Here is a 22,588-nt window from a genome sequence, read left to right as displayed (position 1 = left end):
CCCCTAGGTCAGACTGGCAGACCTGGGTTTTTTTCACCTTACTCTGTAGCACAGGTCCTGGGTCACTTGCAGGCTTAAATTAGTGTAAATGGTGGATTCACTACAACTTGAAGTCTTGAAATCATGATTTGAGGACTTCAGTAACTCAGCCAGAGGTTAGGGGTCTATTACAAGAGTGGGTGGGTGAGGTTCTGTGGCCTGTAATGTGCAGAAGGTCAGAAGGTCCCTTCTGGATTTAAAGTCTATGAGCTCCAAATGCTGTAAGCATGGATCACATTCTAGTGCAGAGCTAAGTGAAAAAGAAAAAAAAAAACAACAACAAATGTCACAATGTAGCCAATAAATTCTGTCTCATTATTTTGTTTGTAGATATCCACAAAGAGATCTCGGTTTCCTCAGATTTATTAGAAATTCTTGACAAAATTGTTTACAGTTCTTTTTAACACTGTAAATTTTTTGTAAACAGTTCTCTGCAAGTGTAGAGTATTCCAACTGTGTTGGCTTGCTGTGTATGTCAGAAAAGTCCCATGTTGGCAGACAAGAACCATTGGGCCAAATTATCTGCTGGTGTAAATGGAAGACCATAGAGCTGTACCAATTTAATCCAGCAGGGAATCTGGCCTGTATTATCTCTGGTCCCTAATTGGATGAATGTGCAAGAACTAAAGAGGTGTGAGAATGGCTCATGATAAAATTAGTGGAAATTTTTTCCAGGTATCTCTTTTCAGTATTCACCTGGCTCTATTCTAAAGTGTTTTCCTTCTGATGTGTTTAACTCTTCAATGCTCAGGTGAAGGTGCCCACCTGCAGTACTTCTAGTAGCAAGTATGCAGTATGTGAGAACATGCTTTGCAGTTGCAGTAACTCACTGGGCTGACCCTAGAACTAGCAGAACTCAGTGAGCCAACTGACCATCATCACGCAGCTTCTACCTTGTTTTCTCCCTCTCTTTGAGTTCACTCTGTGCTTCTGCTTTCAGTTTTAGCATTCAATATATTGTGTGTGGTCTGTAAAGTTTCCCATTAGCATGGATTTTCAGCACTATAGCGAGCACCCTGGAGAGTGAGATTAAATTTAGATGAGGATGGAGAGCTGAAACTCAGCAGTTACAGTTACTATTACCCCAATTACAGACACAGGTCAGAGAAGTAATCCTATGCGCTCAGTTCCACTCGCATACAATTTTCTCGTTCAGTTGAAGCCTGTCTTGTTTCTGTTTGAGGTTCATTTGTTTCTCTGATTTTAGCACAGGAGCAAAACAGCACTGGGACAATCATGAAAGATGTTTAGCACTCAGATTAGCTCTGAAATGCAGTCTGATATTACTGTGGGGGAAATGATCTCGCTGCCATCATACAATGTGTTCTCAGATGAGGTTTGGGCAAGTCTAGAGGCTCAAATTGGAGGATATGTTTCAGCTGCTTAAATAACCCAGATTCCTTATTTTGACAGTTTGCCTCAAAGTTTGAGATAGGCCTGAGCTATAAAGTTTGGACCAATCCAAAATTTTTCAAATTCATGGATAATTAGGATCCAGCAGTGTAGTTCAGTCCTTTATTGGGAAAGGGGCTAACTGTGAAGTTTGTATCTGGAATTTAACTTTCCCTTAAGAATGGACTATCCAGACCCTTTAGGATATTTTTTATGCACTGAATACTTTATGCAGATAAATATTCAAGTGCAAAAGACCCAACAGCCTCAGAGCTCAGATATCATTGTGATGAGTGCAGTATAGATGCCTAGATAGGGGGATTAGATTGTTATGAGAATACATATTTAAGGCATAAAATAGATCGCTAGAGTAAAAAAAACAACAATAATTTTGGAGCAATCTTCTCGTCAGGTTAGACATCAGGCTATCTCTCTGGGCACTATTATGTGAGGAATTTGCCACCATGTTGTGCAAAGTCTTTGGGTGTGCATGGGCTAGTGTTGTGACGATGTCGACTATTGCCCTCCAGCTTGCACCGCACCTAGGTAGGCTCTAGCACAATCTGTTAGAATTGTGAGCATAAGCTAAGGCCAAGAGTTCTGTTTTGGTTCCGTTACTTCCGCTTACTAATGATTCTAAGGAGCACAGGGCATTGGTGAATGGGGATTCAACTTTCCATATCATGCTATTTAAGGAAAAGTCTGTGGCTAGTCAAGAATGGGCATATCCAATTGGTTTAAAATACTGAATGGGTTAATAACTTGGGACCAGATCCTCACCAGGTATAAGTTGGTGTAGCTCCATTGAAGTCAGTGGAGCTATGCTGATTTTCAGCTAAGGGTCTGTCTCGTATATTTACCTATATCCACATTTAGGTTTTACTGAGTTCTAATGGGGGTGGAGGGAGGTTAAAACCTGAACTCATGGATATAAAGCATCATTAGAGAATCTTACCATGTATTATTTTTTCACATTATGATATAAAAATGATCTTTAAAGATTATATGGTATCTTACATTTTGGGAAACAGAAATTTACACATTGTTGCAGAAGAAATCCAATATATTACTGGGAAGATAATGCAGCTATATTTTTTATTACAATTTTATTTTTAACCACACTTTTCCAAGAGATATCATAAAAAGTCAGTGTGTCTGAAAATTAAAAAAACAAAAAACCCATCCACATACAAACTCCCCCGGCATATATTCAAAGCTGGGTTCTTCCCCTATTTCTCACACAACTCAGATTTTTCCTTATTAACTCTTCTCTCTAGACACCTTGGCTAGAACTGAAATTAAATTTGCCAGCTCCAAAAGAAAAGTTGTAATAAATGCAATGGTGGGTCTGTGACCTTTTCTCTCTCTCTCGCGCATGCGCGCGCACACAAATAATCTACCAGTGATAGGAAACAGCTTGTGCTGGAATTCTGGAGTGGGTGAGGGAGATGTCCTATTAGCCTAAGTGTAGTATTGTTGTTTTGTGATAAGCACATCCTTTGCATCTAGACGACTTATCTGAATAAGAAAATTTGGGGCTTCTGTTAGTGAGATCATGATGCAAAGGGCTGCTGAGCAATAATTTTCAGTAGGATGAGCAGGGGAGAAGAGTGGGAGGGGGAAACCAGCAACAACAGAGAAAAGCCTCCACTGCATATTTCTTCCTCCCTCTGTTTCCAATACTTGGCACCCTGGGACTCACATTTTATTACATGTCTTATTGGTATAAACAACAGCCAGACGAATAAGGCGCTCCACTCTAATGAGGAGACTAGGAAGGAATCAAAGCCTGCATGGCAGAAGAGAGCTTCGCTAAGCCGTAAGCTCCTTGTGGTTCAATACACCATTTTGGCTTGTGAAAAATAAAGCTGACAGGCTGATGTGTTCTTGACATTTTGATGCATTTCCTGAGATAGCTGAATCATAAAAAAAACCCAGACATACACTGCTTGGTTCTTCTCTCGCTTAGACTGGTACAAATCAGGAGTAACTTCATTAAGTTCGTGGAGTTTCACCAGGTGTGACATCAACATTAGGACACTTTGTGGTGAGTTATTATGTGGGAATTAAGAGAGAGCCTAGGGCTTTGTGTGTCCCTTCACACTGAGATGAATTTGTTCCCCAGCCTTTATATTCTATGGAGAAGCTAGTAGTGATGCTTATAGTTAATACTGTCCAACATTTTCCATTATAAAACCCTTTTTCCTGTTTATAACTTTGGCAAACTTTAAGAATTTGGGCTGAAGTTTTTCATGTCAGCCAGGTCTCAATCTTGGGCTTAATTTTTCTGGAAAGGTCCAGTTGCTTCTGAGAACAAGTGGGGAGGGGAGGGAAATACGTAGTTTTGCTCATGTTAAAAAAACAATTCATACAACTGTTTTGTTGAGAATATCTACTGCATCTATTAGGGATTTACCTTTTGCTGTTTCCTGTGAAAATGTGTCCAATCTTGGCAAGTTACAAGCCTCCAAAAATTGTCTGTACACTCTTAATTCAGCTCACTTGTGCATATGCTTTATGACAGAGACATTAATTACTGTAACAGAATACTTTTTCCACAGGACCCCTGCCTCATTCAATTAATGGGCACTTGTTCAATATTTCTTTTTATCCTCCACACTGAATGTGTGGCCCAGCCCTTATTTAGCACACACCATCCAAACCCTGCACTGAATGCCAAATTATTAATTTCCTCATGGCATTTCGATGGTGTTCCACCACAGCTTCACAAATATTAGTGAATTTATCTTCACAACACTCCTGGGACACTAGATGGTATTCTCTCCATTTAAGCAGCTGTGGAATTGAGGGACAGAGAGATTGAGGCCAAAACTGGTAAACGTCACTAACTTTGGATACCCAACTTGAAACATTTAGAGCCTTATTTTTCATTTTTATAGCACTTTGTGTCCATCACAGCTCCAATCACCTTTAGTTGTAGCTGTGAGTGCCCAGGAGTTCTGCAAATCTGTCTCCAGGTCCCTCACATTTGGCACTCAGAAAATGAGGAACACACAATTCGTGGCACCTGTGAACATTTTGGTTTAAGTGACATACTCAGCATCACGTAGGAACTCTATGGCAGAAGAAGGGATAGAGTCAGATCCAATTATGTGAATAGCTGAGTCCAGATTCTTACTTGATTTTGGAATGTTGATGATATATGTAACAGGACTTGCAACCGCAGTATTTCTTGGGGTTATCGAGATTGTTGTTATGAATGGTTGAATTAGGCTAGACAAAATAAGAACACTCTCCCTCAAACCTCCACTCAAAACTCTATTTAATTTTATGTATTCATGTGTATTATTTTTTTGTGTCCGGAAAATGTTCGGTTAACTTTTTCCCCTTATTTTCATTTAGTGGGTTTTGTATATTTCTGGGTTGTTGACCGATCTTTCCAGCAGTAGGTGCTGGAAATCTCAACAGAATAGGCCAGATTTGCAGATCTAAAAGGTTTAATATATTAATCTAAACTTGTAATAAATAGCCAAATTTTGGGTGCTTAATCTGAACCTTTTGAGATTCTCCCATGTGAAGTTGTTGTTTTTCTCTCTGGGTTATTTTTAAGGAGCCAAAATGCACTGATGATTTTATTAAATCACAGGAACATCCTGTGCGTTGCCATCTTGTAAGCATTCTGCTTATGCCACTGAAGTCAATGGCAAAGCGCACATTGCAGGAACAAGGACTAAATGAACACAGCAATGTTGTAAAATTATACCTAGTGTGTTCTCCTGGGTTCTCTTAAGCAGACATTTAATCCTTGTAAGAGGCAAAGAACAGCAGGGGGTTTTTTTGTTTGTTTTTTTGGCTTTGGTGTGATTTCAAAATCACACCCATTGGTGAAATTGTCCATGTGGACTCTGGGCCAGATTATATCCTCCATTATACTTATGTGAATGTCTTTTGATTTCAGTGGGGTTCCATGTGCATATGTATAATGGAAGTTAGATCTTGATCTACTGGATTTTAATAGTTTACAAGCAGGTTTTGAACTCAAATCTTCATTGAGAAGAGCTGTGTACGTATGAGGTGTGGGGGGAGAGGGAGCTGGAACCATACAAAATTCCTCCTCACAGTTTACATTAAAAATAAATCATTTTTATGTTTTATGCCTTGTATTTTTCTTAGAAATGGAAAGTGATTTCTGTGGGCAGCAAATGCTTTGAATTTATTACATACAAGTACCAGGAAGTGAAAGACACAGTAACTGCTATTCGTTTTGCGAAGTTACCTGTCTAATATTCTATTTGAGCAAATATCCCATGTTTCTCTGATCCTTTATAACTAGCAAAGATTCTTATTGTTCACAACAAATCAGATTTTTCTTTTTTTCTTTTTTGGTGCTCCAAGAGAAATCATTGTACCTTCTGGATCAATAAACAACAGGGCCTTAATTAAAGCTGGAGAATGAAGTTGGTACGAGAAATTAAATTCCTCCAGTATCCTGAAGGGAATAAAATCTCTGTTTTTCACCTGAGTATTGTTACATCATATTATAGCTAAATAAAAGTAGAAGTTAACTTCTGCTTTTAGGGCTTTGGTTAATCCTTCACAGTATCACTTCATGATGGGGGAAATTTGTGGATTATTGAAAAATTATATTAAAGTAGAATAGTATTTGATTCGTTTTAAATACAATAAAAATGCTCATGCACAGCTGTGAGTGCTCTGCAAATTAAGTAAACTCAGAATTTACATAGGGTGGAATTGACTCCTTTGGTAAGGGTCATCACTGGTCCCGTGCATGACCTAAATCCAGGTTAAGTTCAGCCATCAGAACAAATCAGCAAAATAACAATAGCAACTTGCAAAGAAATAGATTAACATAAGCCATTAGTGCATCAAAGCAGCAGAAATGCTCCTATCTCACCTCCCCCTGAACATTTCAGATCGTCAGCCCTCCCCAAAAGCCCTATCAAAAGATGGCTTTTGCAGCAAGCCCAAAAGGTTAACATGTCTGGGCTATTTTGGCATAAGTTTCAGAATCAAGGCGACCTCCTAGAGAATGCTCTGTCATCAGCCCCCTCTGGTACTCTGAGCTCCTACCCTCACTGCAGCTGTGACAGTCTGACATGGCATATTATTTGTATTGCTTTTGATGCATAAGGGTATGTCTACACTAACAAAAACACCTGTGGCACGGAGTCTCAGAGCCTGGGACTACAGACTCGGGCTTGGGGATTCGTGCTAAGGCACTGAAAATAGCAATGTAGACATTCCCACCCAGGCTGGAGCCTGGGCTCTGAAACCCAGCGAGGGGGTGGGTCTCAGAGCCTGTTCTCCAGCCTGAGTGGGAATGTCTACTGCTATGTTTAGCTAGCCCAAGTCTTGGACTTGAAGACTCGCTGCAGGGTTGGTTTTTTGTTTGTTTGTTTGTTTGTTTGTTTGTTTGTTTGTTTGTTTGTTTGTTTGTTTGTTTGTTTGTTTGTTTGTTTTTTGCCATGTAGTCATACCCTAATTGCCCAGCTGAGATCAAGCCTCATTGTGCTTGGTGTGCTGTGTGTGCACAGAAGTGGGTAGGTGAGGTTCTGTGGCCTGCAATGTGCCAGAGGACAGACTAGATGATCATGATGGGTCCCTTCTAGCCTTACAGTCTCTGAGTAAGAGAGAGCACTTTCAGCCTACATAGGGCATAACATGGGAAATAGAAATAAAACATAGCAGAATGTAGGGTGGAACGAAATGTTGGCAGGGGTGGAATATTCTTGGGTTCCTAAGTAAACCAACCCACACTTCGAGCCCATCCAAGTAGCTTTAATGGTCAGCATTTACACTTCCAGCATTGTTCCAATGGAAACAAGAAGGGCTGCATCCCCAAAGTATTTTCAAACTAAACTATATAATGAACTATATATATGAAGGGCCTGATGAAATACGTTAGAATATTCAAGGACCTGACTAAGGAGATATGAGACGTTAGTGATTATCTTTGAAAAGTCATGGAAGACTCCAGATGGCTGGAAAGGGGCAAATATAGTGCCCATCTATAAAAATGGAAATAAGGGCAACCCAGGGAATTACAGACCAGTCAGCTTAACTTCAGTACCCGGAAAGATAATGGAGAAAATAATTAAGCAATCAATTTGCAAACACCTAGAAGATAATGAGGTGATACGTAATGGTCAGCATGATTTGTCAAGAACAAATCATGTCAAACCAACCTAATAGCTTTCTTTGACAGGGTAACAAGCCCTGTGGATGGGAGAGAGCAGTAGATGTGGTATATCTTGACTTTAGTAAGGTTTTTGATACTGTCTTGCATGACCTTCTCATAAACAAACTAGGGAAACGAAACCTAGAAGGGGCTACCAAAAGGTAGGTGCATAATTGGTTGGAAAATCATTCCCAGAGAGTAATTAGTGGTTCACAGTCAAGCTGGAAGGGAAAATCAAGTGGGGGTCCCTCAGGGATTAGTTCCGGGTCCAGTTCTGTTCAATATCTTCATCAATGATTTAGATAATGGCATAGAGAGTACACTTATAATGTTTGTGGATGATACCAAGATGGGAGGGGTTGCAAGTGCTTTGGAGGATAGGATTAAAATTCAAATTGATCTGGACAAACTGGAGAAATGGTCTGAAGTAAATAGGATGAAATTCAATAAGGACAAATGCAAAGTACTCCACTTAGGAAGGAACAATCAGTTGCACACATACAAAATGGGAAATGACTGCCTAGGAAGGAGTATTGCAGTCAGGGATCTGAGGGTCATAGTGGATCACAAGCTAAATATGAGTCAAAAGTGTAATGCTGTTGCAAAAAAAGTGAACATCATTCTGGGATGTATTAGCAGCAGTGTTATAAGCAAGACATGAGAAGTAATTTTTTCACTGTATTCCATGCTGATTAGGCTTCAGCTGGAGTATTGTATCCAGTTCTGGGCACCACATTTCAGGAAAGATGTGGACAAATTTGGAGAAAGTCCAGAGAAGAGCAACAAAAATGATTTAAAGGTCTAGAATACATGATATATGTGGGAAGATTGAAAAAATTGGGTTTGTTTAGTCTGGAGAAGAGAAGACTGAGATGGGACATAACAGCTTTCAGGTACGTTAAAGGTTGCTACAAGGAGGAGGGAGAAAAAATGTTCTCATTAACCTCCTGAGGATAGGACAAGAAGCAATGGGCTTAAATCATGGTAAGGGCGGTTTAAGTTGGACTTTAGGGAAAACGTCCTAACTGTCAGGGTAGTTAAGCACTGGAATAAATTGCCTAGGGAGGTTGTAGTATCTCCATCATTGGAAATTTTTAAGAGCAGGTTAGACAGACGCCTGTCAGGGTGTTTGATAATACTTAGTCCTGCCATGAGTGCAGGGAACTGGACTAGCTGACCTTTCAAGGTCCTTTCCATTCCTACAATTCTATGATTCTATATTGGGAATTGATTGTTTAAATGGTTAATGTTTGCACAGATGTCTTTTGAGATTTGGCTGAAACACACTGTAGAATAGAAAATATTGTTATGGATTTGAAAGTAAACAGCCTTTTCTGTGGGACTAGATAATGGGGCCCTTATTAAACCAGCAACATACATTTAACATAAGAAATTAGACATTTGAATCCAGTATTTGAAATAAGAGAGATCTTTGGGATCACTGATACTATTGCGGGAATCCCACAGCAGACAGGCTGTTCATATTAAATATAATTTCTGTGGTGTTTTATCTATCTTCTGCGAGTCTGTCTGACATGAGTTTCCTTTAGAGAAAATGAAGTGACTTGACACGATGTAATCTGACATAATGCGATGTGATGGTATAAATGAGAGATGCTATGGATAGATGTAGTGGATAATTTGAGACACCACCTATGGTATGCATGAGCTGGCAGACAGTGTACTGTGGTTCACTGACTACCTGATTGCTTTCAGTTAGTCCGGCACACCACCTCCCGATGCACAACTCTCTCCTCTCCCCCCCACAGCAGCTGGGGTGCCTCAGACGCTAGACTAAATAACCACTCCATGCACATATTCTTTTGCCTTCTGAGTTGGGGGTGAGGGTGGGGCTGAAGCATGGGCACAGGTGTTGAACTAGGGAATCAGTTATACACAATCATCCAAGGAAAAGATTGGTCTGTTCACTGAATGTGTTGTCACTGGACCGTATGTATTTACAATAATGACGGAAATAGCAATAGTAGAGTAAGTCAATTCTTGTTGTCAGACGCAGTGCCTGGGGGGAATGAAGCTGGTTCAAGTTTTCCAGCACTGCTTAACCCTCAGAGATGAATTTAGGAGCAGGCCCCGAACCACAGCTGACAGCACCAGCCTCAGTTATATCAAGAATCTACTACTGTTGAGAGTGCATGGAATGACTGACACACGCACCACTAACGTCGTCCAGCCAAAGGCCAGGCGCAGTTCGCAGAGCACTAATTTGTGCTTTTGCTTCCAGGCCTAGCCCAGCTGTGCTAAGTTTGGTTGCCAGACTAAACAGCTACAACCGTTTTGTCTGAAGAGGGCAGGGAAAGACCGGCCTCCTATGGGTATGTCTACACCGCAGTTAGACACCTGCGGCTGGCCTGTACCATTTGACTCAGGCTTGTGGGATTTGGGCTAAGGGGCTGTTTAACGGTGGAGTAGATGTTTGGGCTCAGGCTCGAGCCTGAGCTCTGGGGCCCTCCTACCTCACAGGATCCTAGAGTTGAGGCTCTAGTCTGAGCCCGAACGTCTACACTGCAATTAAACAGCCCTATGAGCCTGAGTCAGCTGGCATGGACCAGTCATAGATTTTAATTGTAGTGTAGACATACGCTACAGCTCCTCATGTTTAAATGGGAGCGTGAGGAAAAGAAATGCTCCTCCTTCACTCAAATATGGGGAAAGGAAAAGCCCAACTGGACTCGGGGAGGGAGTGTGTGGTGAAAAGATGGCAAGGCGTGGGAAGGAACAGAGACTTGTTTATACTTCCCTTTTAGGGGGATGGAGTTGAGGGAAGAAGAAATACCTCTGCTGGGCTTCAAGGCAGAAGTCACTAATGAAAAGAAGACAGTGAGGGAACTTTTGGGGAAAAAACCCTCATGGAAAAGTCCTATAAAGTTTAATAGGGAGGAAACCAAGCAGGTTTTACAGAAATATATTGGGTTATGTAGACATTACTCTAAACACATTCAGAATTTGATAGAGAATGAACTCTCTTTCATTATTTTTTAAAGCCAACAAATAGAATTCTATAGTAGAGGTATAATACTCTAAGTTCGAGAAGACATTTTCTTAAGTCCAGGTAAGTGTAACCGAGAAACCTTCTCGCCTGGTTTCCCATTGAAGGGAAATTCTGGGACATGGAGAGTAGGTATTTTTCTTTATTTACTTTATATATGCTAGGCCTGGAACAGATAGTTAAACAGCATCAAGGCCACTCCCCCTCTTTCAGGTATCTCAGTCCAGCATCAAAGCCTAATTCTTAGGGAGAGGAACTGCCTCAAGAACTGACTCTACTTAGAAAGAATAAGATGGAGAGCAAACTCTCTAGCTGTTGTGCAGTAGTTCTTCTCCCTGCACCAAAGAACCTACATCTCAAAACTAACTAATCACATAAGCATTTTTTCTCCAGTTCTCAGTGCAGACCTTTAATACAGATTCTGCATTCACTTCATAGATTTGAGCTTCCTTTAACATCAGCGGAACATTAAGGCCCTGATCTAAAGCCCACTGAAATTGATGGGAGTCTTTCTATTAACTTTAGGGGGCTTTGGATCAGGCCTTGAGTGTAGAGTAGGAGATTGTGCTTTATGGGGATGGGCACAGGGTTGCGGGGAGTGCCAGGAAACTGCTGATTTCTAATATTGGCTTTGTGTCTGACTTAGGCTGTGTCTACACTACCACTTATGTTGGTATAACTTATGTCACTCAGGGGTGTGAATAAGCCACTCCTGAGTGACATGATTTACACTGACCTACGCGCTAGTGTGGACAGTGCCACATTGGCGGCTTGTTGGGGGTGGATTAAGTTCACAGGCGAGCTCTCTCCCATCTGCTTACACCAGCTACACTAGAGAGCTTACAGCGGTGCAGAAGCATTGGTGCAGCTGTGCCGCTGTAAGCTCCGTGGTGTAGACATAGCCTGAGTGACCCAAGACAACTCCCTGCACTTTGTTTCGCAGCATATAAGCTGGGCTAATAATACATGACTACCATAGTGTGTATGAATGAATTCCGGTTCTTTGCATATATCAACTGCTCCCATGTGATGACTCTTTGTGTCCCTCCATTGATTAGTCCCCATATCGAGATTTATGAGTTGGCTACAGCCTTTAAGCTATGGGGCCAGGGTTCATTATCTCAGGTAGTAGGGTCACATGCTTTCAGAGTCAGAGCCTGGGTTTAATTCCTATTGCCAATAACTCATCCGGGGGCATTGTGTTGCAGTCCATAAGAGCTAACTTTTATTGCTGTTCATTGTGCATCAGAGGTATTTGTTCTCCCTTTGCAAAGTGGTTAAAAAATCCATTGATATTTTCCTCTTCTGCTTTCTTTGGTCCCGTTGGAGACATGTCTGGATATTACATGGATTTATACATGTTTTTCTGACTCATTGGAGGATAGATGCGTTGTTTTCAAAGTTGTAATTATCTAAGTGCGTTATTAAATAAAACAATAATTATTTCAGTACAAATGTTTTCAAAAACAATGGGCATTAGAGGAATTGAAATGTTCCTTCCCACCCCCACCTTGCCCAGTGTTGCTGGTGATGTATGGATTCCTGCCCATACCACAGTGATGTGCATTCATCATGAACATAATAAAGGCTCTACTGTAGGCAGAGATGTGGCAGGCTGGAAACAACTGAGAGGCCATATCTTTGCCTGGTGTAAATTGGTATAGCTCCCTTGACTCTAGTGGAGCTAGTCCAGTTTACACTAGCGGAAGATCTGGCCCCTTGCCTCATGAAAAGACAGAAGAATAATAGCTCCGAAAAGCCAGATTCCTCTCTCAATCGCCCCTCCAGGCTTCTAGTTCCCCTTTCAAAATGATTGAAGATTACGTTTTAGCTCAGAGATTAATTCAGCCTCCAAGCAAGCTCCCTTGGCCCCTTACCTGCTGAATCTTTTGCTTGCCCAACCACCGTAGTTTTGTCTTGCAATCCTTTTTAGCATAACACACTCCATTAATTCCACGTTGAGCTGGGTTTTTCTCCACTTTCTGTCCCTATTAACCCGTGGCAAAAGCCAAAACCAAAGGAAGCTGGTGCAGTTTCCTGCTTGGCTGCCACATGGTGGAACAGCTGTTGTGGAGAGGGAGCCATACATGAGCGTTTCTTCTGCAAAGCCAAGCATTTTCCAAGGGCATGTTGGAAGACCTGGAAGGCTGCAGTTTGGCCACTGCTGACTAGCAAAAAGGGGCAGATCAAAAAGCAAAGCTTTTGTTTAATACAAAGGCCCATTCATGTGCCATGTTGGACTCTGGTAGCTCCTCTGAAGGGTCACATCATACTAACAGGAAGAAAAGACAATAAAAAAAGCGGGGGCAAGACAGATAAATTGGAGACTTTTTAAAAGGCAAAAGCTCTTTGCCAAAGGTGAATAATAACTCCATAAATTAAAATAGCATCTTAACATTAGATAGTTATCTTTACCAATGAAAGTCGACGTCCAGCTCTCCTTACTCCTCTTTCCTACTCCCATAGGCTTTTTTCATGCAGCTGGCTGACCTAGAGATGTGTGTAGCTCTGGCTTCAAGTTTGGCAGCCAACCAGAACTCTACAGACCTTGAATTCAGCATCTGTTCTGAATCTAAAATCTTTTCCAACATTCCCTAAAAACTGGCTGGGCTTTCTAGGCTGATCTGCTAGGCCACCACTGGAACTTGAAGGGATTTGGATTTGATTTGGCATCTACAACACTGTTGGTTTCAGCAGGTTTAGCTTCCTACCTGAAGCATTCACGTAACCCTGCTTCCAAGGCAGCGGCTGTTATTCCTGCATCAGGACCGAGATCTGTTATGCTCACAGCATATGCACAGAGAAAATAGATAAAAACTCTTGCTGGAAAGTTGCAATATAATACTGCTTTATTTTTTAGAATGCAGAACAAGAACCTCAAAACGGGGGCGGGGGGGCGGGAAGACAGGTTGCTCCATACAACAACAAGGCAAAACAACTGAGTGACGACTTCTGGCAGTGCTGGCACACTTTGCTACAGGGCCCTGTAGTCTGCAAGCAAAGCCAGGAAAACTCCCTCCCCCCCGCCGCCTTAAAATGATAGCTTGCAATTCCAACAGAGTCCTCGCTACACCACAAGTCTTTGAGGTGTTCATTGATTCCAGCCTCTGGATGTCTAGGTGCTGCTACCTCAGTGAAGGATGAGGCAGCTGCCCTTTGGCGGCCTGGCTACTGACTCAGTTTTTGAGAGCCCACAGACCTGATTTCCAGGGAAAACCCACAGTTCCAGCTTACTGCAGCTGGATTTTTGGTGCTAAACACCACTTATAATAGGGCCAAGTTGTCTCAGAACTAAGGCATTTCAAGTCAGAGGCCTCTTTTGAAAATGTTGGCCTTTAATCTGCCTGCTCTGCAGTTTGTTCATGTATAAAATAGAGCCAATACTTGCCTCAGAGACTTAGTGTGTGGCACAGCTGGTGTGTAAAACACTTTTAAGATCTTTGCACATGAAATTTTATTAGGAGAGACAAGGGTCTACACAGAAAACTTCTCATTCCCTTGTGCAAGAAGGTAGCAACATATTTTACTCTCCTTCAAGAAGTCACAAAAGAGAAGAATAAAAAGAGATCCGAAGTGGAAATATAAAATAAAAGATTTTCTTTATTCCAATTTGATAACACGTGGTCAGCAAAAGGACCAATATAATTAGAAGCTTGGAAAACAATAGAGTTAAGAAAATCTTGACATTTTTGTCTTACACTATTCTTTACCCTGATTTATGGTTGTAGGGGAGATGAAGTAATACTGTAGTCATGATAGTAATTGTGTGAAATTGTTCTCAAGTAGGATTTAAAAATATCAGTGTAATTAAACTAATTATCCTTTTCTTAAATTCAGGCTGGTGTCACCTATTGTAATTTACACATTCTGTCACAGAAACAAGTGGAGCTGAAAGTTCATGCTTTTGCTAACTGCTATCCATAAATCTTATTTCTTATTTGCATTAATGAAAGTGCCTATTGGGCCCCAGTAATGAACCAGGATCCAACTGTGCTAGGTGCAGTACAAACAGAGAATAGACGGGTCCTTGTCCTAAAGAATATTGCAACTTAATTAATGCGCTCTCTGTCTCTCTCTCTCATCCCCACAAAAACACAGTAACATAAAGGGCCTGATCTAGCTCCCATTGAAATCAATGAGAGTCAGCTTGGGTCCTGAGTGCATGACATTTGTAGTGCATTTCAGTTTGAAAGAACATTTGGCTTAAGGGCCGGCCCACAACATTTTGGCACCTGAGGTGGGGAGCTCAAATGACGCCCCCATATCCCCTCGCTTGGCCCAAAATTTTGAAAGGTCTCAATTCTTCCTTCTTCCTGTTCTGCTCCTCTTATGGTACTGCTCTGCTACCTACCCCAATAAAGGAGAGCTAACAACTTAAAATGCCTTGTTAAAAAATTTTAAGTAACACTTACGTTTGCTGTTCAGGTGTTTGAAAGTTAACTTTTCTTGTCTGCATAGTAAACACTGGCATTTTTATCTGTTTGAATAATCAAAGGGGTGCTTTCCGTGCCTTCTTGGTTGCAAAGATTTGAACTGCTTCCTGCTGAAGGTCCACAGTCTGGGCCAGCTCATGCTCTACTGAGATGGTTGCAAGGCCAACCAGCCTCTCCTGTGTCATTGTGGAGCATAGATGTGTTTATTAACTTCAGCTTGGCAAAGCTGCATTCTCCACTGGCAACGGCTACAGGAAGTGTTAGAAGTATGCGCAGAGCAACAAAAGCATTTGGCAAGAGGGTGGTCATCTTATTTGGGCATGTATATTCCAGAACAGCCTTTGGAGTTGATCCTGCTGAAATGTATCTTGAAAGGGCTTTCAGTTCATCACCTGAATCACTTGCATCAATATCGCTCATGTCATCATGTGTCAACACGGTCTCTAGTGCCCTGCATTGCTGATGTCGGTCGTCTTCAGGTATAGTGAGGAGTTTTGGAATATCAGACAACATCCCAAATATACTGCTGTGTTCCTTGAGCTGCATGAAACATTCTTCAACTGACTGTATTGCACAATCTAGCACTTGGTTAAAGAATTCAACTTTGAATTGTTGTTTGGGGTCTCTTACTGGATTATTCCATGCCTCGTAATCAAAATGTCGTCTTTGGTGACTCTTGTATTCTTGAATGGGTGGGAAAATAGCTTCAGTGTGAAGTTCCTCTGTCAACTTCTGCGCACTCTTCAGAACGTTTTGAAATCCCTCATCTGACCGGTAAGACTGTAGGTATGACTTCGCTTTGTTCCATTGCTCCAGATATATCAAGGTCAACACCTTGGAATCTCTTGCTTTGAACATTTATTTCAAACAGTATGTCATGTCACAACACTAAGCCACACAGAAATTTGAAGTTATGTATGTTTCTGGTGATTCCATTTCCCTCTGCCACTGTTCTCCCACGAACAGTTCCTGTCATAGCATTATCCTCCATAATGGCAACTGTGGCATCATCTATCTTCCCAATTTGGTGTTTGATAGGCTTTATCGCCTCCACTTGACTTTCCCATCATGTGGTACTCAGTGGTTTCAGTGTCAGAGAGGATGTTCTCAGGTGTTGCTTCAAAATTTGCCATCAATGAGCTGATGCAGAGAAAAATACACAGATGCTTTGAATTACATTAAAAAATTCAGCAGCCTCACCAGAAGGTGACGTTTCATCACTGACCACCAAGTTCAATGAATGAGAACTGCATGGGACAAAAAAAGCTTGAGGGTTTAACTCTTGGATCAGTGTCTGCACTCCTCTGTTCTTTCCTCTCATGTTGGCACCATTATCGTAGCCCTGACCTCTCATGTCAGCTATCGCAATTCCCATATCTTCCAGCTTTTTAAGAAGCACATTTGTCATACCAGCTCCTGTAGTATCATCAATGTCAATAAATTCTAGAAAATGCTCTAACAGTCACCATTGCAGGGACATTTTCACTAGGTTCTGTTGTTGTTGTTGTTGTTTCAAAACGCACCATTAAAGTCATTTGTTCCGTACGGCTGATGTCAGGTGTGCAGTCCAGAATAACAGAGTAATATCTTGCTGACTTCAGATCTGCCACAATCTTCTGTTTGACTTTTGTTGCCAGTAACTGTGTGATCTCATTTTGAATTGTTTTTCCAAGGTAGTGGTGTGTGTATATTTCTTGGATGGTGACTCTTCTTAGATGCTCCTGGAGTACAGCATCAAACTCAGCCATCAGCTCCACAATTTTAAGGAAGTTTCCATTGTTTGGCACATAAGCCCATCTGAAGTGCCACGCAGTGCTAAGTTTTGGGTAGCAAGCATTCTCACAATGGCAGTGAGCCTTTTCAGAACATTTTGCCGGTAAAGAGACTCTGATGCAATCTTCTCTTGATGCTGATCATCTATGGTGGCCTTTAACTTTAGTTTCGTCTCAAGCTCTTTCCACCTATGGAATGCTCTCTGGTGATTTGCTGCCTTCTCATGGCATACCAGATTTCTAGCCAGATTTTTCCAGTCCTTTGCTTCTGTAGAATCCAATGTGGCTGGAACATTAGATTGGGAGAGTTTTTGTAACAAAAACAGTATGCAGCATTCTGGGTTTTTGAGTACATAAGCCATGGCCTCTCCACTTTGTCACCATTGGGGATTTCATGCCAGTAATGTGTTGGATGGAAACGTCTATTTTCATTGTCTTTGGGGAACATGAAGTTTTTCACTTGCTGTAGCCCATGCAGTACAAGGAAGTCCCTCAGGCTACTGTTCAAGTGGGTCCACAGTCCTGGATCATCTAGACTTAAGGAACTAAACTTAGCAGCAGCTGTTTCTTGCGCCTCCACCACACTCTTCTCTGGTCTACACTTTTCTTCAGGAATGTGCATGGTTACATCCATTTGAGATGGAGATATGGATACGGCAGTAGCTGCCAGGTCACCTGCACTCTGACTAACTGGAAGATCAGGGATCACATCCTCACTGGGGCCGGAAGGCTCACCGTGAACATTTGCGTCTATGTATCTCAGGAGAGCTCCTTCCTGCTTAGATAGAAAAGCTTCCTTTGCTTGCTTTTTTTCTGAATGCTGCCCCAGAGGGGTGTTTTCTTTTTCACTCATGACTGCTGTTATGTGCCAGCTCTAGTGGCTCTCAACACTCAATTGAAGGGAACAAATAAGCAGGCTGGTAGCAGGGCCTGAGTGAGGGAAGATATCAGTGTCTTAAGGGCCTAACTGGCTCCTACTTCAGTTGACTGCCTGTTCTCCTCAAGTGGGTTAAGGGAAGCAGCAGGAAACAGGAAGCTCCCTGAGAAGCTGGTGTTAATCAGTCCGGGCTCCTGGGGGTTCTAGAGAGGTACATAAGAGGCTCCTCCTCCTCTCTCTCCCTGCAGCTCCTGCTGCTTTTTGTTATCCCCTCTCACCTTTCCTCCTGCCTGCCTGTTATGCTTCTTGTGCCCTCCTTCCTCCAGCACAGCACTCCACCATCTCTGTGCATCTAGAGCAGAGAGAATACATATGCACCAGCAGCAGACACAATTTTCTACACTCTGGGTCCTCGTGGCACCTCCCCTGCCCCCACAGTCTGGCACCTGAGGCAGCTGCCTCAGTTCGTCTCATGGTAAGGCCAGCCCTAGTTGGCTTTGTGATGATGAGACCATGGTGACGAAGGCTTCAATTTGCATTCTAAGGACTAAAGTGCCTAATCTGTGATAGTCAACCCCCCAAAAAGAGAGTGATGGGATTTGTCTCTCTTTATTGTTAGAGTTTCAACTCCCTTCCCCAGAAGTGGGTATGATGGTCACAAGGTAGAGAGGTAGAACTCTCAGCTAGTCAACGTCTCTGGTTCCAAGCTCTTACAGCAAAAGTTCATCTCTGGTGAGCCAAATGTAGAGTCAGAGACATCATTTTTTTTCTTTTCTTTTTTTTTTAAGACCTGAAAAATGTTATGAAAATATGACTTGAAAGACCTTTGGTTCACAGAAGAAAAACATTTCTCCTCTTTTTTTTTTTTTTTTTGTCAGTGGAAATGAATGTGAATAAAGACTTTTATCACTGCGTACTAGCTTATACATCAGTTATAGAAGCAGCTATACAGCTTTCTTATTACACATTCCCATATGTACAAACTTCATCAAAATATGATAGGAAAAAATTATGCATTGATGTATAACATTCTGCATCTAACCTAATCCTCCCAACTGGAGCAAACCGAACATCAGAGTCCTTCTTTTCATTAAAAATACTTTGCACTTAAATGATTTACCCAAGGTTATACAGAGTTAGTGTAAAAGCCAGGAAGCAAACCTAGCAGATCCTCTGCTGTAATTAGCAGACAACACTGTTTCACTTTCCTAAACTGACTTTTGCATAAAGCTTGAAAAAGGCATCAATTTTTGACAGAAAACTGTTAGCCAATACCTATATGTTAGGCATACCACATTAATGGTTTTTATGTTAATAAAATATACATTACATATATAATGTATAAGGGTTAGGAAGTTATATTAGCAGAATATATAATACTCTCCACACAATTCTTTTCGCCCATTTCAAGTATCCCACAACACATTGCAAAGCTGAAAGCAGCTTTGGCATTAGAAAATAGGAAACCTGTCAAAGCCAAGACACATGAATGGCTGGGATGTACCTCTACGACAACTGGTTTGGAATGTAGTATCCAAGATGGAAATGAGAGAATTAAAAACAAAACAAGTTCAGGAACTGTTATGAATTGGTGGGGTCTATTGTAGTGATATAGAAAGTTTTGTAACCTGCAAAAGCATATTATAAACACCACCTGTGTATCTTTGAAGCATGCCTTCTGTGTAAGGTGAACATGCTGCAAGATAAGAATTGCTTCCTGGAAGGAGGGTATGTAAATTGTCATTTTGTACTGTACTGTTTTGTCTTTAGAGAATAAATTTTGGCTAAGTTTAGTTATTTGGTTTCTTAAACATTTTTAAGAGTGACCTTTGAGTGTAGTCAATAAAACGAATGTATACTTATTTGTGGGTAAGAAAAGTGATATTTTTTTTTCAATCTTTTTCAACAATTTGAATGACATCCCTCTGCTATCCCTTTAAGTGAATTTAAAAAAAGTCACTTTTGGTACTCTAGTGTGAGCATTTACATGCAAATTTTCTACACAGAGATAATTGGTGTGAAATCAAACTATTAATACACAAAATGCTAAAATGACTATTTTAAAATAATGCTAAAGGGACACTGTCAAGTAACTTAGGTACACAATTTGATTAAAGGTGAATTTGTTATAAACTGGCAGAAAATATCCTAAAAGGGCTCTTTCTTTCTTCCTTGTATCATTCTCTCATTAAGAACCTTGAAATCCCATAATCTCCTCCAAACAGCAGTCATTGTTTCTTCATGACTCTGCAGTGTTTTTACTTAGAATCTGCAAAGCCAGCCTGCACAGATGGTAACTCCCAACTCCATCGTCTCATTAGTGATGCTGATGAGAACAAAGGGGGCGGAGCCATGTTGTCAGCTTGTGATTTTCATCACAAATCTCATGATGGTTTTTCTTAAAGGTTCTGCTCCTAGCGCCAGAGGATTGTGAAAATCTCAGCTTTGATTTAAAAACAACATTCCTAGCTCTTACAGTTGCAGAGAAAAACTTGAAAATGTGAAACCCTAGAGGCTCAAAACCCAGGAAGCAAATAACAAGAACCCCCCCTTATATCAGTTGTTCCCAAACTCTGGGTCATGACCCCAAATGGGGTCTCACCATCAGCAGATGGGGTAGAAGCGATCCCTAGTGTGCTGAGGACACCATTTCACTCCACACAGTGCAACCTCGCATGTACAGTGCCTGCATGGTCATAGTGCATGAAGGATGCCATTTTGCTCTACAAAATGTCCACTGCACAGCATATCACACACATCATATGTACAAGGTCACATTGTGGAGGAGGCCATTTTTAGACCAAAATGGCTTCCTCCCTAAGGCATGACCGCATAGGTACCACGTGTGCAAGGTCATGCTGTGCAGAGGACTCCATTTTGCTCTACAAAATGACATCCTCCCTGCTGTCTGGGGTTCTGCAAGGAAGTAATTCATTAAAATGGGGTCATGCTGGCAAAAAGTCTTGCCACCCCTGCCCTATTGATGATTTTGTAAATGTTGTGAATTTTAAACCAGTCTTGTGATTTTTTTTTTTTAAACACTTGGGGCTAGCAATATTGTGTTGGCTTGCGCTGAATGAGAAATGGGTGATGGTGGGGTGTATTGTGGGGGAGGGTTGCAGGTTTGGAACAGTGTTTGTCAAATGAAAGGGCATGGGGAAACTAATAAGGGAGAAATTATTCTCATGTTCCATAAAAGGTGTTGCAAATGGTGGAAGGCAAAATGCACACATTAAAAATTATAAGAGGACTGGAGTGTGTCCCTTCATGGCTTTGGCACAATACTCAGTCTGCTACTAGTATGCAGGTCTGGTTTTGTCTAAACACTATGATTCAATTAGGTACTGCAGGAGCCCTTTGCTTCCTCTGCAGATGTGGACCCACATGGAACCCCACGGACTCCAGTGTGGTTTTGGGTGGGTAAAGCCTGCAGAGGCAGTGGTAGGATCAAGGCCTAAGACTGCACATCAGCCACCGAGTGACCAGAGTGGCATCCCAAACAATAACTGTGGACCAGAAAAAATCAAATGTGTGAACGAGCAGTATTTATTAAAAGAAAAAAAGAAAGTACCATAAACATAGAGTATAGTCTCCCCAGAGATCAGAAGACAGCCAGGCATAAGTGAGATATGACTGCGAAGGTTTAGTTTCTGTGGAACGTTCTTTCCACCATCCTGCCTCCTTAAAAGCAAATACCTGAAGTGATTCAAGTATCTGCTGCAGGACTTTTATAGAGCAGAATACCCATAGTGCCTGCTTGCTGATTGCTACACCTGTGATTCTTTACATTAGTCCCAGGTTGGCTGCCTGTGGCCTAATAGCATCCAGTTGACAGGAAGCTGCTTACAGACTCATTCTCCTCTCTAGGACTAAACTGGGATTATTAAACTAATTATTCTCTTCCCAAGGTGATAGCTTTCATCATGTGCTGTGGAAGAAAAGGAGAAACAAGCTAAACTGGATTAAGGGATTGCTTTTTATACCTAGTATTGTTTGCTGAACTGTTGTGGAGCTGCAGCCATGCTGTTCCACCCTTAATGTGTTCAAGCGAGAAATAAAGGCAATTGGACTCTCTCCTGTACTGAGAAAGGATGGAAAAATAGAATGTCACAGCTGATAGGAAGAAAAAAAAAAAGCACAAAAGAGCTTTAATGATCTTTCACAAAGCACCCAGAGCACATACAGCATGAAAAAATAAATGTTCATTGCATTGTTGGAACGAAAAAACTGAAAAGGACACAGACTCAGTCTCTTGAAAAGGAAAAAGAATGGAGTTCCCTTTCATGGGTTCCCTGACCAAACAAAAGTCAAGCGCATGGAAAGATGGGCCACTCTGCCATTGCCTCAACTGTGTAGCTTTCTGGGAATCCTTCCTTCCCTGGTGAGTGAATCAATCAATAAACTAAACAGACAATCCTGCTGAATAAACAGAAGGATTTGTGGCTGTGGAGCTCTATATATTAGTACCTGCCTGAAGCCAACGCCCAGCTGTTTGGAAGCATCATCCAATTTAGGGGGCCATTAGAGCCATAATTATCGCAGGGTCAAATCCTTGGTTATACAGAAGTCAATGGAAACTGCCAGATACTCCTCACTTTGGAAACTCTGGTCACTTATTTAGGTGCCTAATATGCGTGTGTGGAATTCCGGGTACCCTAAATGACTTAAAAGCCCAAGTCTCATCATAAATTGATGGATGGGCTTTTTAAAAGTTCCATGGCATGTGGTTCCCAGATCGTCTAGGCACTTTCGGAAAATACCACTCCATGTATTCCTAATTTAAACACCCACATGTGAAAAATCTGGGTCTTTTTTGTCAACCCCAAAATTCTTTAGAGCCATTCCCCTGACCTAATGTAAGTTTGTTATTACTCTTTTTTTAAAAAAAAAATTGTTAACATAACCAGC

Source organism: Chelonia mydas, chromosome 2, assembly GCF_015237465.2.
Source record: "Chelonia mydas isolate rCheMyd1 chromosome 2, rCheMyd1.pri.v2, whole genome shotgun sequence".
Lineage (NCBI taxonomy): Eukaryota > Metazoa > Chordata > Testudines > Cheloniidae > Chelonia > Chelonia mydas.
Note: the sequence above shows the minus strand (reverse complement) of the source record.